This window comes from Carlito syrichta, unplaced genomic scaffold (assembly GCF_000164805.1).
Source record: "Carlito syrichta isolate Samal-C Ts95f unplaced genomic scaffold, Tarsius_syrichta-2.0.1 Scaffold308355, whole genome shotgun sequence".
Lineage (NCBI taxonomy): Eukaryota > Metazoa > Chordata > Mammalia > Primates > Tarsiidae > Carlito > Carlito syrichta.
This window is the reverse complement of record NW_007252451.1, coordinates 4,466-23,614: the sequence shown is the minus strand read 5'-3', so window position 1 is coordinate 23,614 and position 19,149 is coordinate 4,466. Positions and strand designations below refer to the sequence as shown.

At 32.5% G+C, this 19,149-nt stretch overlaps 1 long non-coding RNA gene across 1 annotated transcript; it reads right to left on the bottom strand.

Annotated features, from left to right (window-relative positions):
• Positions 1-209: 209 nt before the first annotated feature.
• LOC103267867 lies at positions 210-17,613 on the bottom strand. Its single transcript, XR_504776.1, has 2 exons — positions 17,477-17,613; positions 210-753 (listed from the first exon to the last, which is right to left on the bottom strand). It is a non-coding gene; the product is annotated as an uncharacterized LOC103267867 (long non-coding RNA).
• Between the last annotated feature and the right edge of the window lie 1,536 nt (positions 17,614-19,149).

The window sequence follows — 19,149 nt, the reverse complement described above, 5'->3', positions numbered from 1 at the left end:
GATATGATTGCCATTTCTCTCTCACTGTACTGTAAATAAAATGACTTTGAAATTCAGATTTCTAAAATATCTATTCAAAGATATCTTACTTTTACATTGAAGTTCCTAAAATATAATCTAATTGACAGATTTTTCTATAGATCATATATATAATATTAAAATACAATTCTATAGTCTTTAGGTTTATTTTTTAAACAAATTATACCATGTTAACAGAATTTTAAATCATATTTATTGTTTTGCAAACAATTTCTCAGTCAATTATTGATATTTAAAAAAATTTCAACAGAAGGTAATAAATTTGGCTTCTTTTCCCCACAAAAATGGGAAATACATTTCAGTAAAGAAAAATTTTTATTATTCTTATATGCCAGTTTGTTGATTTAAAATATAATAAAAACAAAAAATAATTAACATTAACTGATTAGTACATAAAACAATTTACAATTATACTATAAGCAAGGAACAAAAACTGATCAGAAACCACTCTGCTTTATAGTAATTTTCAAACAGATAAACTATTATAGTACAGTTTATAGCCAACAAATTTGAGCCCATTAATAGAGCACTTCTATAAATACAGATATAACAAAATGATACAGTATTTATTGCAACAACAAATTAAAAGTTGTCATAATGTATGAAACTTAAATACCCCCCCATTGACATAGTGGCTTCTTATTCCTTAAACATAGAAACTCCACTCTTCACTGTAGAAAGATGAAGTCCTCTCATCAAAAGGCACATTCTTATCTGCAAGAAAAGAAAATACCATAAATATCCTTTCTAGAAAAATTTAAACACATTTACAAATATGCCGAAGAATATGAAGGGTAGGAAAGAGCATAATCAAAGTATTTAATAAAGGAATTATATTAAAGAATTCCAATAAAACACATTTATTTTGTTTAGATTAATTATTTCAGATGTTACCATTTAAAGTATACTTCAAACTTTTCAAAGGTTTTTTATATATGACTTCTATGAGTAAAGACTATATAATATTCGTAATAAACTTATTCCCTTATATAGTCTTCATAAATGACTCCAATTGACCTAAGTGTTCAACAGAGTTGACCCTTGAATAACACATTTTTGAAATTCGTGAACCCACTTATATGCAGATTTTTTTCAGTAAAAATATTGTAAATGTTTTGGAGACTTGAGACCATTTGAAAAAACTCACAAATAAATTGCATAACCTAGAAATATATAAAAAATTGCTCAAAAGTATGTCATGATTGCATAAAATATATGTAATAGTACACTCATCTATTTTATCATTTATTAGCATAAAATATACACAAATTTATTATAAAATTATAAAATGTATCAAAACTTATGCACACAAATACAGACTGTGATGGTGCCATTTACAATCAAGAGAAACGTAAGCCAACATAAAGAGGCAATATTAAATCCTAACTGCATAAAATTAACTGTAGTATATAACATCCTACTATAGTAATTTCATAGTAACCACCTGTCATTGCTATGAGCTCAAGTGTTGCGAGTGTTTGCTTAAAACACTGTGTGACACTAATCAACTCCACATGAGCAATTTGTCCCTTCCAGTAAACTGTGTATTGTAGTACAAGTGATAGCTCACAACTCTCACAAATTTTTCACCCTGTTTAGTACAATAATGTAAACCTTGAATAACACCACGGCAACTGTAAGAGGTGACACCAGAGATGTGGGAAGTGCTCCCAAGAAGCAGAGAAAAGTCATGGCATTACAAAAAAGCAAGTTAAATCACTTGATATGTACTGTAGATTGCAGTCTGTAAAATGGGTGCCTGTCATTTTAAAATAAATAAATCCAATAGAAGGATCATTGCAAAAAAAGAAAAAAAAAAGTTGTGAAGCTGTTGCTGCAGCTATGGTAGCAGGCATGAAATCTTTGTGTACTTTTTGTGAAATAACTTATCTCATATTGTGAAAGCAACTTTCATGTGGTTGTATGATTGCTATAAGAAAGACTTACATATAGATTCTTAATATAATTTGAAAAAAAGCAAAGTTATTATAAGACAACTTAAAGCAAAAGGATTTAAAGCTGGAGAATTTAATGCATCAAAGGATGATTCGATAATTTTAGAAAGAGGTTTGACTTTAAAAAATCAAGTTAAGAGAAACAGCTTTTGCAGACCAAGAGGCAGCAGAGTTCCCAGATGTCATTAGGAGAATCATTAAGGAGAAAGGATATCTGCCTAAACAGGTTCTTAATGCAGATGAAAGTGCCTTATTCTGGGAAAAAAAAATCCATAAAGAATATTTATAGTAAGAAAAAGAAACAAGCATCAAAATTTAAGGTAGAAAGAACAGGCTAACTCTATTGTTAATGCAGTCAGGTTTATGAACAAGAATAATCTACAAAGCTGCTAACTGCCCAGCCTTGAAGAGAAAATATAAACAACAGGTACCAGTCTTTTGGTTGTACAACAAGAAGGCCTGGGCAATGAGAACTCTTTTTCTGGATTGGTACCATTGGTGCTTTGTCCCTGAAGTCAGGATGTACCTTGTCAGTAAGTGACTGCCTTTTAAAGTTTTTTTGTTTTTTGTTTTTTTTTTTAATATATTGGACAATGCCGCTGGCTACCCAGAATCCCATGAATTATCAATAAAAGTGCTGAAGTGGTCTGCTTGCCCCAAAACACAATGTCTCCAATTCAGTTATCTGATCAGGAGGTCATAAGAATCTTCAAAGCTCATTACATCCAGTCATTTACGGGAAGGATGTCACTGTTATGGAAGAAAACCTCACCAGGAAGAACATCATGAAAGTCTGTGAAAGTCTAAGAGAAATACACCTTTGAAGATGCCATCATTGTTATAGAAAAAGCCTTGAAAACCATCAAGCTCAAAATAATAAATTCTTGCTAAAGAAAACTGTGTCCAGATATTGTGCATGAATTCATAGGATTTAAGACAGAGCCAATAAAGGACATAATGAAAGAGATTGTGGATATAGTAAAAAAGGTGGGAGATGATGAATTTTAAAGATATGGACCTTGAAGAAACTCAAGTGCTAATAGACATTGCACTAGAGATTGAATTAACAGAAAATGACTTGATGAGTGCTTCTGAACCAGTGCCACACAATAAGGAAGATTATATAAAAGATTCACTGCCAGAAAAAAAAGACATTAGACAGTCTGGCAGAAAGATTCTGATTAGTCAAGGTTGCTTTTAGAACGTGAATCCTTCTACGATACGGGCACTAAAATTAAAGCAAATGGTAGAATAAGAATCGAAACCAACAGAAACATTTTTTTTTTGAGTTGGAGTCTCACTCTGTCGCCCAGACTGGAGTGCAGTGGCCGCTCCCGGCCACCGCAGCCTTGACCTGCTGGGCTCCGGTGATCCTTCCGTCTCAGCCTTCCAAGTAGCCGGAATTACAGGCATGCGCTACCACACCGGGCTGATTTTTTGATTTATTGTAGAGATGAGGTCTCACTGCCCAGGCGGGTCTCGAACCCGCGGGCTCAGGCAATCCACTCACCTCAGCCTCCCAAAGGCGCGGGATTACAGGCTGAGCCACCGAGCCCAGCTCCAACAGAAACATTTTTTAGACAAATGAAAAAGCAAAAAAGTCAGATGTACTTCCATAAAGTTACTCTAAATCTGCCTGCCTCTCCTGACTCCTCCTCTACCTCTGCGACCCAAGACACAGCAAGACCCATCTCTCTTCTTCCTATTCCTCCTCAGCCTTATTCAACCTGAAGACAAGAATAAAGACTTTTATAAGACCTACTTCCACTTAGTGAATAGTAAATATATTTTATTTTCTCTAACTTTTTTGTAAGAATACAGTATATAATACATATAACATACAAAATTGGTGTTTTTTGTTTATGATTTGGTAAGTCTTTCAGTTAACAGCAGGTTATTAGTAGATACGTTTTTTGGGAATCAAAAATTCATATGTGGATTTCCAACTGTGTGGGGCCAGTGTCCCTAACTTCCAGGTTGTTCATGGTTCAACTGTACAGTTGTTTCTATAGTTTATATAAATACAATTATTTAATTATCCTGTCTCCAAACCTTCAGAAATAAGGATTACTTAAAACTGCAGGTTTGAAATTATACTATAAAAACAAATGCTTCGAATATGTATAATATAGTAACAAAAATAATCTAAATAGAAGACAAGGTTTTCAATAAATGCTACAGTGAGAGCAGTTTGCCCAGTTTTTCCTCTTAATGACTAGTTTATGGTAGTATGAATTTATATTTTCAACATTCTCATTTTTATAGACCTTAATTACAATTCTACAACTTGCTTTACTATTACTTAATCTAAATACTGGCTTCAAATAATCTTTTGCTATTAAGAGTCACCACAATCAAAAGCATTTAGTCAAGCAAACAATAGCCAAAGGTGTGCATATTTTACAAACTTAATAAATCTTCTCATATAATCATCAATAACATTTAGAACTTCATTGGAAAAATGTCTGAGAGTGATTCATCTTTATTCTATCTGAATCTTTAGTCAGCAATCTATATTTCTCTAAACGGTTAGTATAAGCTAGTGAGGTTCTAATATATTTTTATATTGAGAATAAATTTAAGTCTTTCAAAAAATGGAGGTTATTAAAAACAACAACAATAAAACACTTAAACTTTATTTTACACAACCCTTTTTTAATGCTTGAAACCCATGGTCATTTTGATAATGAATCTGTAAATTGTGAATAAACATCAATTTGTAAAATCAGAGCTTCTGTTTCATATATTAGAAAAAGAACACAAACTGACTAGAACCTAATCCAAACTCCATCACTAGTCTTTTGAATGTGACAACTTATGAGAACCTAAGGATCCTCCAGCAAATGGCACCTAGCACATGAAGCAGCTCTTAACATATGGCTTCAGAATGCTGTTTTGAGATTCATAATTTACCTCAAAATGTATGCATCTGAGCATAACTGTCTATTATGATCTATCATATTACATTGTGTCCAACATTTTTCTGAAGCATTTTATATTTATAAGACTGTATGACCAGTTCTCACACTTACAGTATTGTATTCCTTTAGTGGGAATTTCCTCAGAATCCCATATAAGATGTTTTCATCCTGTCAGCACATAATATTTGCTATATGCAACCACCATTTTTCAATCCCTCCCTAGCTCGACTAAGCCACAAGAACCAAACCCATCATCATCCAGCCTTAAACCTAGTCTTCCTCAGTATTCTCTTAACTCACATAATGATAATGTTATCTATTTAATTATCACTTCAGTGGGAGCAGTGAGGTTATCTCTTACTATTTTTCTTGTCCTGAGTATTGCTGAGTACTATTATCTAGTCAAAGTTTTTCAATTCCTTATTCTCTGCCCTGGCTTTGACACCTCTCATCTGAAAATTGAAACAGCCTCAAAATATTGAACTCTTAGTTTTTTTTTTATAAACTCGAATTCATCTTTCACAAGGTCACCAGAATCCTCTCCTACAACATTAATATGACAATATCACTTCACTCAAAAGCACTTGATAATCTATGGGCATTTTCACAACTGATAAAATCCAAATCCTCAGTATATTTTTTTTTAACGGATCTTCCTGATTTGAGTATTCTACAAAGGCTCACAACATGCACACATTCTTGTAGAAGACCATATCATGACTCATGCTTTCAACTCTGCTTGACATGCAACTTTTTCTCCTTTCATAAGCTCTTATTTGATTATCTTTCGTCATTTTAAAAATAGCTACAACTCAAATATCACTTCCTCAGTGAAATCTCTTATGTTGCTATTCCTAACTCAAGTTGTTCTTTCTCAGGAATCCCACAACTGTTCGAAAATATGCGGATGGAAAACTAGCTAAGAGTTCCTACTGCCAGGAAAGGTGACATAGAAATTGTAGAAGGTAGACCGGTTGACTCAAATAAATCTGGAGACAGAACCAGGAGTAGAGAGTATAATCTGTGTGTATCCGTTAGCAGGAGGTTCTTTTGGCAAAAAATGGCAGGAATAGAGGCTGAGGCCCTGAAACCAAGCAGGAAAAGCAGAACCTCAGAGGCGACCACCAAAGACAGAAGACTGCAAATGCACCCTTTCCTAAAAACAGTACTGTATTTCATAGTTTATACAATATACAAGTTTCATATTTCAACACGAGTGAACTTGGGATGCATCTTGCAAACAATGGCATCTAACAATAACCGTCAGATGGGGTAGTTCTTACATAGTTGTCATTGCCTATATGTGTGGGTCAAAGCTCTTAGTACTGTCACTTCAACTGAGTTATATGCATTGTTGGTATTATAAGAGATGAGTCTAATAATGTTTAAAATATCTTCAGAAGGATTATATAATTAATTGCCACTGAAGCAAAGGTATGATGTATGTAGAAAGACATGAAAATAAAGAGCAATAAGCTGTGATTTAATATCAGTGAAGCAAATATTTATCACTGAAAAATGGTGCCAATTCCATATATTCTTGCTCAGAAACAAACATGTCTCTTAAGATGGGACAATACCCCAGATAAATGAAACTCTGCCGGTTTCTGTTTCGAAAAACCATTACATAATAAACAATGCTACTGCAAGCAGAAGTAGCCAAATTCTTCAAAGGGAAGCACAGTGTGAAAGTATTAAGAGGCTAGTGTGCACAATTCTCACAATTTAAGAATATCATTACGTCATTTCATAATTGGCAGCTATTTTTTCTTTCTTAATGGTCTGCTTAAAAGTAACAGTGTCTTAGATTAAAGGAATAATATATCTCTGCAGAACTTAGATCAATTTGGAGTAAAAAAGAAGGAGAAAACGGGTAGAATCTTTTATTAATGATGTTGAAATATGGAACTGACAAAGTTGAAGTGGAAATAGCTGAACTAACTGGAAATGGCAAGTTCAAGTTCTTCATTATTAGAATATAAGGTGTAGAAAAATGAACTTTTATGTCCTTGCTCAACTACAGTCTATGATAGTGACAGTATAACCAGTACACATAAATCTATTTCAAATGTGTAGGCTCACATGGAAATAAACATAAGAAACCACATTTACTGTCTTAATGGCTTCCAATATACTTAAAACGAATATGGAACATACTGAGTTTTGTGTGCTACCACATTTAATCGTTAAAAACATTTTTAAAACTATATTCATTCATTTAAACACCAAATGTATATGGAGTTTTTATTATCTGTTAGGAATATTACTTGATACTGGGTAGAATGGTGGTGATGGGAGGAAGGAAAGAAAAAAAGAAAAAAAAGGAGGGAGGGAAGAAAAAAAAAAAGAACATATGAAAGGGGCACAAAAAAATCCAGAATTTATAAAAAGTGGGTTTTTACTCTTACGTGTTTGAAAACTTCAGTAACCTTCAAAGTAATCTCCATTTGATTCAATACACTTATCAAGACTTTCCACTGCTCAAAACAGTTTTTGAACTCCTCAACTTTGATGCCTTTTCCTGCCTCAGCGGTTTTTTGTTTTACCTCTTCCACATATGCAAAACGTTTCCCTTTGAGAACTTTTTTCATATGGAAAAACAAACACAAAATGTCCCTAGGGGGTGAGATTGGGTGAACAGGGAGAATAGAACACAGCTTCATGATGTTTTCAGTCAAAACCTGCTGAATACTCAGCCCTGTTTGGGCAAGTGTGCTTGTAAATCACCCACCATGAAATGGGCAAATGCGTTAAAAGAATTTCAAGAAAAAAAAAAATCACTGAAGCCAAAAGCAGTCTCACAAAATGCTAGCTGGTACACTGATGCCCATGGCTTATTAGAACACTTCCCTAGTAGAAGAAGCTATACTACAAGAGACTCTCACCCTCCAAAAGACAAACTTTTTTTTTGGGGGGGGTCCCACCTTGTAATTCCCTTTTTTAAAAAAATTGAAAATCACAAACGAACCTTAGGAATCACTTACAGGATAAAAACCCTTGACTTAGAATAGAAATCTGTATTCTAGTATCAACCTTGTCAATTTACTTGCTCAACATTCTAAAGTATTTTGTTGTTGTTGCTGTTGTTTTTTGTTTGTTTTTTAAAGAGGGATAAGACAAATCCTTTCCAAGAGAAGATTAAGCATTGTCTTTTTATGGTAGTCTTCAAGATGAAAAGAGACAATAAAATTACAAAGCCCAAAAACTGGGAGTTTTAAAATGCAGTCTAATGACATTATTTGGCAGGCAACTAGATAGGGAAGAAAAATCAAGATGCAAGATACTGGTCTAAGGTCAGTCAGTCAGTGACAGGAAGCTGGAGAAGCACTTGTGTCTATATAATTGTTCTAGTGTACTGTATTTTACAATACTGCTCAGTCCTAGAGGGTTTAATCACTGAAGTCTAAAGATTAGATCTGATGTCAAATGCTCAAATGTACAATTTATAGAATTCTCATTGTAACAAAAAAAGTTACTATGGTTATGGCAAAAGATTCCCGATCCTTTTAAAAACAAACAAACAAACAAACTAGACTACTTGTATGCTCTATGCTGGTACTTTTTTGTCTTGCATACCTCTCACTTCTCTGCAAAACTGCTACTCATGAAAAATAATTCTCAGAATCCTTGCCTTCATTCAGTAAACCCCTCAATCACAAATATTTCTCTTTCATCAGTGGTCAAATTTAACCTCTAAACAAATTTTAAATAGTTAACTAATGACACAGTATATGCTATCTACTAAACACTTATTTTCTCCTTTACGCTTGCTAGTAAAATATAATTTTGTGTGTAAGTGTGTGTGAGGAAAGGGGTGGCAAAGTTTGCTGGGAGGGGACAGTTTTGAGGAATTTTGGTTTCCTAATAAAGAGGAAGATGTGATGTAGGTTCTTTCCTTCCACCATCTTTTGCCTAAAGCACAGCTGTTCTGACTGAAACTACAAGCAGATAACTAGGATAAGACAAGCATAAAAAAGGTTTAAGAAAGTCACATGGATGTGGACCCTGTAACCAAAAGGCCATTGAATTAATACCAAGAGCCAACCACTGCAGACTTCTCATGACATGAGAAAAACTTTTGAGTTTATATAATGCTGGATTTACTATTACTTGTAGTAAAAGATCATCCCCTCTCCCAGTCACCCTAAAGTCACTGTGTTTTTTCTATGAGGCAAAGAAAGTATACAATATTAATAAATTTCACGGAAATGTTGGTTTGACTGTTCACCAAGCTTTAAGAATGCTCCATTTCTATACATCATACAATGATATCATTTTAAAAAATACATTATTTTAATGATGACTTAAAAGCAAATCCAGAAAAACTTAAAATATCAAAATGGCTATAAATACAAATCACATATTAACAGAAAAATTGTTCTAGTACATTCAAAAGTATTGCTATTGACTTTCAGTTAAATAAATTTACGAATATTAGACTCTCAAGTTCTTTTAAATAAGATATAATGTCTTTGAATTTTAGATAATGAACACTAGCTGAGAGCACTGGACAAATTTAATGACTCATTAATTGTGTTTAGGACTTTTTCTGTCCATAAACTTGAGGTCCATGTCCCTATGTTGACCTGCAATTCCATCTATGTAAAACAACTATATGATTAGTTATGTTCTTTCTCCCATGTCCTTCCATCACACTATAAAGGTTCTGCAACTCAAAATAATAATAAAAAAGACGAATACAACATGATTGCACATGTGTATGGAATCTAATAAATTGAACTCATTGAAGTAAAGAGTAAAATGAAGGTTCCCAGAGGCGTGGGGGTTGGTGAGAAAGGGAATGAGGAGTTGTTGACCAAAGGGCATAAAGTTTAGCTTTTGAGATCTACTGCACAGCAAGGTGACTATGGTTAATAATAATGTATATTTCAAAATAAGTAAGAAAGTACATTTCAAGTGTCTTACCATAAAAAATAATAGGTGAGTGTGATGCTGGATATGTTAATCAGTTGATTTAATCATACCACATAGTATAGATATATCAAAATATCACATTGCACCCCATAAATGTGTATAATTATTTGTCAATCAAAAATAATATAAGAAATGTTAAAAAATTTAAAAAAGATTCTGCAATCCAAACAATCACAGCAGAAGGTAAATCTAGAACCAAAGCACCGAGCATTTTATTGAGTAAATCAACTTATATACGAATAGAAACTTGTGATTCATCTGTTTTATAAGCTCATTCATTTCATAGAATTAGTTTAAACTAGATCATTCGAACACTTGTTCTATATCTGTGCTGTCCAACACAATAACCGCGATGCACATCTGGCAGTCTAAATTAAAATTTCAACTAGTTAAAATAAAATTAAATTAAAAATTCAGTACTTTAGTCACATTAGCAACATTTCAAAAGCTCAAGAGTCACATATGGCCAGTGGCTAACAAATTAGCACACTGTAATGTCTAATTATTAATGAAGAAAGGCAAATTTTCTCCTGTGGCTCAATGCCACAGACAAGTAAAATATATTATATAGAAGTTCTTTTGCTACTTGTTTAAGTATGACAAATACAGCATAGCTTCCTTTAAATAAAGTACAAACTATCCAACTAATAATACAGCACTCAACAAACTAAAATAGAGATTTCTTTCTAAAGTAAATATTAGTAATTTACCAGAAGTTTATGTTCAATTGACTTTAAATAATCTTATTGTTTATTCTGATACTATGTTATATCCCCAAATTAAGGCAGCAGTGTTTTAAAAAGTAGAACTATAGTATTTTCAAATTGATAACTATTTTAGTAAGATCTTCTTAATGAGAGTGTCTGGCTTAAATACTAATATCAAATCTGCAAACTGATATATTGATGTCAATAGCCAGAAAATATTTTATGACCAAATAACACACTGAGCACAATTTGTAACGAACATATACACAACGAAATTAAATTTAATGAAGCACAATAGAAGTAGCCAAAAAGCAAATTTAGGGCTTTTTAAGCTATATACTTGGCAGAAACTACTAGATTAGTTTTGAAGTGACAGGAGTCCTAGCTTTTAGAAGCTGCTACCCAGATTGTCAAAATGGCCTCTGTTTTATATCATTATAAAATAATAAGAATTTTAAAAAATAATTAAATAATTTTTATTTTTTATTTTTTGTTTTTAATTCCTACAAAAACAATGGTTGTATATATGTGTGGGGTGCATGTGATATTTTGATACAAACATATAATGTATAAGGATCAAATCAGGGCCATTTCAAAATAATTTTACCGTTCAACAGAAATCAAACAAAATACCAAGAAAGTATTAGAAGATAAATGGAAAGTATCATTTCTATTTGTTGTTTTGTGATGTAAAGCACTTTATTAAGCTTGTGTTTTTGAGACCGTTTATGAGAATTTGTCTGCAACATATTTCTTTGAGAAAGATGAAGGCATTTTTAGTCAGCATAAGCTGCCTCTGATTCCTCATTTAGTTTTTCTGTCCTAGAGAGGTGAAAATTCTTCCCGAGAGTTAGGGAACTGAGATTTGGTTTTCAGTTTTATAATTTCTTGGTGCAAAATCATGCTATCTTACAAAATCAGGATAGCAACAACACATTCCAGAAAGTTATATTAATCAAGTGGCTCAAGCTATTTTTTTCCAGTTACCTACACATTTTTCCCATTTGACTGAATTAACCTCAATGCTAAAAGTACTATAGTGGTAATGGTGGTTAACCCTCAATACCCCTTCCACCTCAAAGGATCATTCTGAGCTAATCATAGTATTTCTGTTTTCCTCTACAGGTTTTAGTTTAAGAATGATCACATAACCTAATCCTGGCCAATGATATGGAAAAAAAAAATACCTCTGTTGGAGGGCTTCTGGGAAACCTTTTTCTCATTCTTAAGAAAGAGACACAGAAGAGCTAATCCCTAGTTTCCACTGAAAGTTACCATCTGGTTGTAATTATAGGAACTGCTAGCATGATCGTATTACCAGTCTAAAAATGATGCCAACACGTAATCATGAGCAGAACCAGGGGATCACAGAAGAGCAAGAGCCCTGAGGTACTGTGCCTGGAATTGGTCCTATCTGCAAAACTCTGTTATATGAAATGACACATTTCCTTTAGGAAATGTATATTAAACCATATACTGACGTTTTCATATGATTCAATCTAATATAAGGAAACAGTGAAAAGAATTATCACACATCTTAATGACCAATAACAATAATTGTTAATATTTTGATGTATTTAGGGTCACATTAAAAACACATCTCTCAGAAAGAGCTATTTACTAAAAGCTAGTTGTATAAAATTCTAAGCAAGGAAATTCATTCATTTCTCTGGAAATGACTTGCTTCCTGTTTTTTTGTGGATAGAATTTGAAAAATGAAGAGGAATTAATTTTAGAAACACTTAAACAATAAAGAAAGTATCAGTAAGGGATGATATAACAATAATTATTAGAAGTTATTCTGCAGACTAATTAGATCCTGCATTGCAGTTGAAAACACAGATAAATCATTTTACTTTTATGTCTTATTTGGGGGCCTTCATTTAAAAAACTAAGAGTAATAGCATGTAAATGTATAAGAAAAAAGGTACAGAATTTAGAATAATTCTCTGTACAAGTATAAATCAAATAAATATTAAACAAATGGAATGAGATTGCAGCAGGAGGAGGAGTTTAAATTACTTGAACCACCTGAACCTCAGTTTTCCTGTCTTTCAAATGAAAGCAAAAGGAACTACTTATTCAGCACGATGGTTTTGCTAATTTCACAGTACAAGTAAAGAGCCTATTCATGGTGCCTGATACATCATGCACTAAGGTAGGCACTTAATAACAAGCAACTATTATAGTCACTCCTATTGTATTTCTGTTGTTCCATTCTTCCCAGGCCAGAAATAAATATTTTCTCTATAAAAACCTGACAAATTAATTACTCATTCCTGGCTTGGTTTTTAGTTATTTGAATATTATCCCTTCTAGTAGAATATAGGTTCTTTGTTAATTTTATACAATAAGGGTCAAATATGCATGAAGAATGATATTAAGAGAGAAGTAAATAAGAATAGAAGTAAAGTCAAAACTTTATTTAAAAAAAAAAACCTAAGGTAGCTGAAATGTAAGTTAAGTAATTTCAAATAAAATATTTATTTAAAGAGTGAAAGCTAGACCAAATGATCAGCTTTTAAATAGTATTTTTAGTTTGAAGATCTAGGGAACTGTATGTTTCTTCAACCCTCAAAATCCAAATCAACGGTATACTACATATAAGATATGTTTATACATTAAATTATTGTATATTATATAACTATATATTATATTTATAATTCATTAAGCAATAAAATAATTATTGGTTTATGGATGACTATCTTAACCAGATACTTAGTATGTTTTCATAGCTAGTTTTGAACTAGCTTAAATGCTATTTTATTAGAAAATGTCACACTATATTAAGGAAAAAAATCTTGAATTAAATTTACTATATTTAATTACACAGGTTAATATGCCTCCCTTAAGTGTGTATATAAGTAAACTGATATATTTATTAAATCATTGTGGGGTTTGAGTGGACTGATAATATTTTAGAGTACTTCTATAAAACTTTCAATAGTTTTAAAAAATTGATCAGGAACATCAAAGAGTCAGCAAGGGAATAATCCTTTCAAGTCAATGACAAAGCCCAAACTGTAACAGTTTTATGTTTCCTGATATTCTTTGGTGGCTGATTTTAATTTGCTTTGATTGACAAAATATGTGGCTAATATAATCAGTACCTTAACACATAACACATGCAACCACAGCCACCAGAGGTTTGCTGTTAAAATGGTCATAAAACCTAACTCTACCTATTGCAGGATATTTGTTGCAATCTTGGCAACTGACAGTAGAGTTATTTATAACAATAACAACAGCAAAAGGATATCACATTTCTCAATGCTTCTATTACTTTACTGTTCTTTTTTAAAAAAAATATTGGCTATTAGAGAGCTTTGTTTTAAGAATCAATAAAATCCAAAGAGGTACAATATGCAATACAAGGAGAAGGACTAAAATGGAAAAAAACCAAAACAAAACTAAACCTAAAAAAGCAATAAAATAAATAGGGAAATGAAATACTCCTTCTTGAATACTTTCAATATTTAAACACAATGGAAGATACAGCTTTTATTAATAAATAGCATTTTTGAGCAACCCTAGTATTTTTCAAATGTATAAGTGAGTGTGTGTGTGTGTGTGTGTGTGTGTGTGTGTGTGTATAGGTTTATAAGCATATGGGTATATAGATTTAAACCTATATGAATATATTTAAATAACCATAAGGAAAAGCAGTTATGTGAAAATTATTCATACAATTCACCACTTAATAGTTTTTCTAAAATCTATTATCTTATAGGTATATTTCTTTTTCTTTCTTTTTTTTTTTTTTGAGTTGGAGTCTCACTCTGTCACCCAGACTGGAGTGCAGTGGGCTCTCCCGGCCACCGCAGCCTTGACCTGCTGGGCTCTGGTGATCCTTCCGCCTCAGCCTTGCAACGCCTGGCTAATTTTTTGATTTATTGTAGAGATGAGGTCTCACCAAGTTGCCCCAGCGGGTCTCGAACCCACGGGCTTAGGCAATCAACTCACCTCAGCCTCCCAAGGTGTGGGATTACAGGCTGAGTCACCGAGCCCGGCGGCATATTTCTTGAAAAACTAATTTATCAATGACACAAAACGAAACAGAAAAATCTGAATAGCCCTACACTTATTAAAGAAATTAAATGTTACCAAAAGTCTTTTCATCAGTAAAAAAATCCATTTCCCAAATAGCCTCACTTATAATTTTTATTAACTATTCAAGGAAGCATTGTACAAGCTTTCAAAAAATATAGATGCCGAGGGATCACTTCTCAATATGCATTATGAAAACTGCAAAAACCCTAAAATCAAAATATGACAAGGACACTACAAAACATATAGTTTCATACATGTGCATAAACCACATGCAAAAAAGACCTCAAGCAAACCCTAGCAAATTGAAAACAATACTATATAAAAAGGTTATCATGATAAAGTAGGATTTATCTCAGGAATGTTAGGTTGGTTTAACATTCAAGAACAAATCAATGAAATTCACCATACTTATCGACCAAAAGGAATAAAAAAGAATCATTTCAGTACTTGCAGAAAAAGCATTTGACAAAACTCAATAACATTCATGATAAAACTCTTAGTAATCTAGAAACAGTAGGAAGCTTCTTAATGCTAACAAAGAGTATCTATAAAAAATTGATAGCCAAAATTATACTTAATATTGGCATTAGCCCTACTTAATAGTTACTTAACTATAAAATCACAGCAATAAAAATAACCTGACATAAAATATGTGTATAATTTAGGCTATTCTATTTTAAAACCCCTGATTAGCAACTGTAATTCTATCTTCAATCTTAGGTCTTCTTTTTCATGTAACCTAACATATTTATTGGTTCTAAGGTATTAAATGTATTAAAAATATTATATAGCCTCTCTGGAAAACGTTTAGTCAAATTCCTCTATCAGGGACTAAAAATATCTTATACTATAATATTCACAGATGTATAGACTGTCTTCTTTTCATTGGGAGAAAAAATGGCATTAATCATGATTTTCATTTCTTATTGAAGTGAGCCATAATAAGATCTATATGCATTCTTCCCACAAGACAAATTCAAGATTTTGAATAAACTGATAGCACAATGCATGTTTTATCTCTATTATCAATATTAAAATGTCAGATAGAGTCCTGCCTATTGAATTAGTTTCTAATTAAGTAATGATGTTTGGGATTATCTCATTACAGAAAATAATTTCTAAGCCACAGAAAATAATAGGAATAAACACACCTCCACTCACACCTCTAAAAATGCTGCCAATTTCTAGAAAAAAAAATTGTTGCCACTTTCCTCAAAGTGAGAGACAGAAAAAGGCATCCAAATCTACTTAGATAAAATTTTCTTTTGATTTCTTCTCTTACTCAATGATTGTCCAAAAGGTTATTGTTTAGTTTCTACATATTTGTAAATTTCCCCATTTTCTTCCTGTTACTGATTTTTAGTCTCTATTTCATTGATGTTGGAAAAGATACTTGGAATAATTTCTACCTTCTTAAATTTGTTAAGATTTGTTTTGTGAGCTAACTCACATCCCAGAGCTTGTTCCATGGGCACCTGAGAAAAATGTGCATTCTTTTGCTGTTGGGTGGTAAGATCTGTATATGTCTATTAGGTCCATTTGGTCTACAGTTTTGTTCAAGTCAGCTCTTTCTTTATTGAATTTCTGTCTAGATGTTCTATTCTTTATTGTAAGTGAGGTATTCAAGTTCCTTAAATTATTTTATTGCTATCAATGTCTTGCTTCAGAAATGTCAATATCTGCTTTATATATTTAGGTGCTCTGATGTTGAGTCATACTAATTATCATAGCTTCCTGTTAAATGGACCCTCTCATTAGTATATAATGATCTTGTTTGCCTTTAGAGATGGCTTTTGACTTAAAGTCTATTTCATCTAATATAAATTTAACAGCTCCTGCTTTATTTTGGCTACCATTCACATGGGATATCTTTTTCGAACCCTTTTCTTTCTTCTTATATGTGTCTTTAAATCTAAAGTGAGTCCCTAATAAGCAGATACAGTTGTTTTGTTCATGTTTGCCTATCTAGGCTCGAACACTAATAAAACTTTATAACTGGTATTGCATGAATGTATTTTTAATAAATGAATAAATTATCAGCATTAAAAACTCCTGTATATATATGAAGTTTCTTTATATATACTCATCTTCTCTCTATATAAATACATATTATACATGTATATGAAGTTCATATCTATATATATATAAAATTTAGTAGCTCAATTTTTGTTGATTCTTTTTTTTAATACCACGATTTCTTTATTCTTTGAATCTGCACCTTTTTCAGGACTCTATGTGTCCTCACTCAAGTAATCCCTCTCTATCCCAACACATCCTTCCTTATTAGGTTCAACCTTTGTTGCCTCATTTCCCCAATTTATTTTCACTGAAATTTATTCTATACCCATGTAATTTTGTTTATCCAAACCTCTTAGGAAAGATCTTAACACTTGATAAGAATAAACCTGAGTATGGATATTATAGCTACAATATTAGACCATAAACAACTAGCCCCAAAATTATTCTGCAAGGAGGCACTGTTTATAAATACAATAACGCAAATTAAAAACAAAGTATCTTCAGAATGCTTCTCTCTCTCTCTCTCTCTCTCTCTCTCTCTCTCACACACACACACACACACACAGAATTAATACATATTACAAGAATAAACACATTAAAAGACAAAGCTCTGAAAGGAGATATATAATTAAGATTTTTTTCCACGATGGTATTCTATTGTTTTTAGCTATTTTAGCAAAACAATGTGAATGCATATTATCAGCTAGATAGCACAAAAACTTCATTAAACAAGAACTGAATAAAATCTGTTATAATAAAAACTGTTAAATGAAAATCAATTTTATTTCTCTAATTTACTTGGCATGGAACTGCTTCCTGAATTATTGAATTAAATTACTGGAATACTGACCTTCGAGGATGATTGGCATCAAACAATGTGTTATCATCATCCTCATCATCTTGTTCTAAAGGTGTCAATTCCATATTTTCTATGTTAGTGTCCAAAACTCCATATCGCCTAGTCTTTCGGTTTCTTCTTCTCATCCTATTAAATAGAACAAATTAGAGAATAAAAATATTTGAATATGGTATGGAAGATCCTTGTTTATATTTACTTTCAAATTAAAATAATTTACCATTCTGTTGCTGACATAGGCAGCACTTAATGGCAAAGTAGTTACACTTCAGGAATGCAACCAATTTATCATCTAAGATTACTTACACTTCATGAAACAAAGCCTACCCCTACATGTTTGTGTGCCATCGTTGTTTCTTCTATCTGAAATACTCTCTTATCCCTCCGTCAAGTGAATGATGGTGACAAATAATATTTTAGGCCTTAGTTTAGGTACCATATTTTAAGTCTTAAAGACTTAGTTCAAGTACGTCTTTACTACAGACTTCTATTCCAGTCTTTTCCCCATGTCTTCCAAGGCCCTTATTGCTGGGTAGAATTAGGTACTTTGTGTCCATCTAAGAAACTGTATATATATACATACTCATAGTATAGACTGGTAGCTCACAACCCTAGCTGCACAACAGGACTCCTTGGGGGTATTTTTAAAAACTCCATTCTTAGGCCATAATTAAATCAAAATATACAGGGACAGGAGCAAAACACCAACATTTAGTTGACCATTTCATGTGATCCCAATATGCTGCAAACCATTATCTCAGGTCAGTAGTTCTTGAAGTGTGGTTCTCTGGATCAGTAGCATCCAAACACCTAGTGACTTAAGAAATGCAAATCTTCAAGGCCAGCTCAGAACTAGTGAATAACAAACATTTTGAATGTACGCCTAGAAAGCAGTATTTTAACACTTTGTGTGCTTTTGATGCATGCTAACGTTTGGAAACCATTGCCCTAGAAAAACTGAAAAGATTTTAGAGTGCTAAACACTAATTATTGTGAGGTGTATACGAAAGGATCTCATGATTTAGAGTCTTATTCCTAGTTTCTCTATCAAATAACTTTTTTCCTTCAAATCGTTTGCTTCAATTTGCCTTCACATGTGCTTGTCTATGTAGGTGTTTGTTTACCTGTCTCTCCCACTAAGTTCCATGAGGGCAGCAGCAACAACGCCTGCTTTATTCGCCACTGCAAAATCCCTTCCTAACACACTGCTCTACAGATTAAGATGTTCCTTAAAAATTTGTTGAGGGTCTGAGTGACTTCTAGTTTAGTGATCCAAAACCATGACCCTGCAATGAATGCCTAAATAATCTCCAATGCAACAAGTTCAATGCCACACATAGGAATATATGTTTCACAAAAGTATCTATTGGAGTTTAAAAAAAAAATAGAAGATAGTTCGGTAGGTTATCACAAATAAAATTCAGTTTACTTAAATTCTGATTTACTTTGCTTGACACAGTAAGTGTGATTTAAAAAAGACACAGGTTATAACACCCACTGTAAAGGGTAGTATGAGCCTCTTGAAACATGACAAACATAACAGTTCTAGGTCCCTCAGAAACAAACTGCCCTATGCATACATGCTTACATTCAATAAATATACAAACCTTATTAAGCATCAGGCATTATACTATGTTCCAGATGTAAACTACCTAGTCACGATGTTA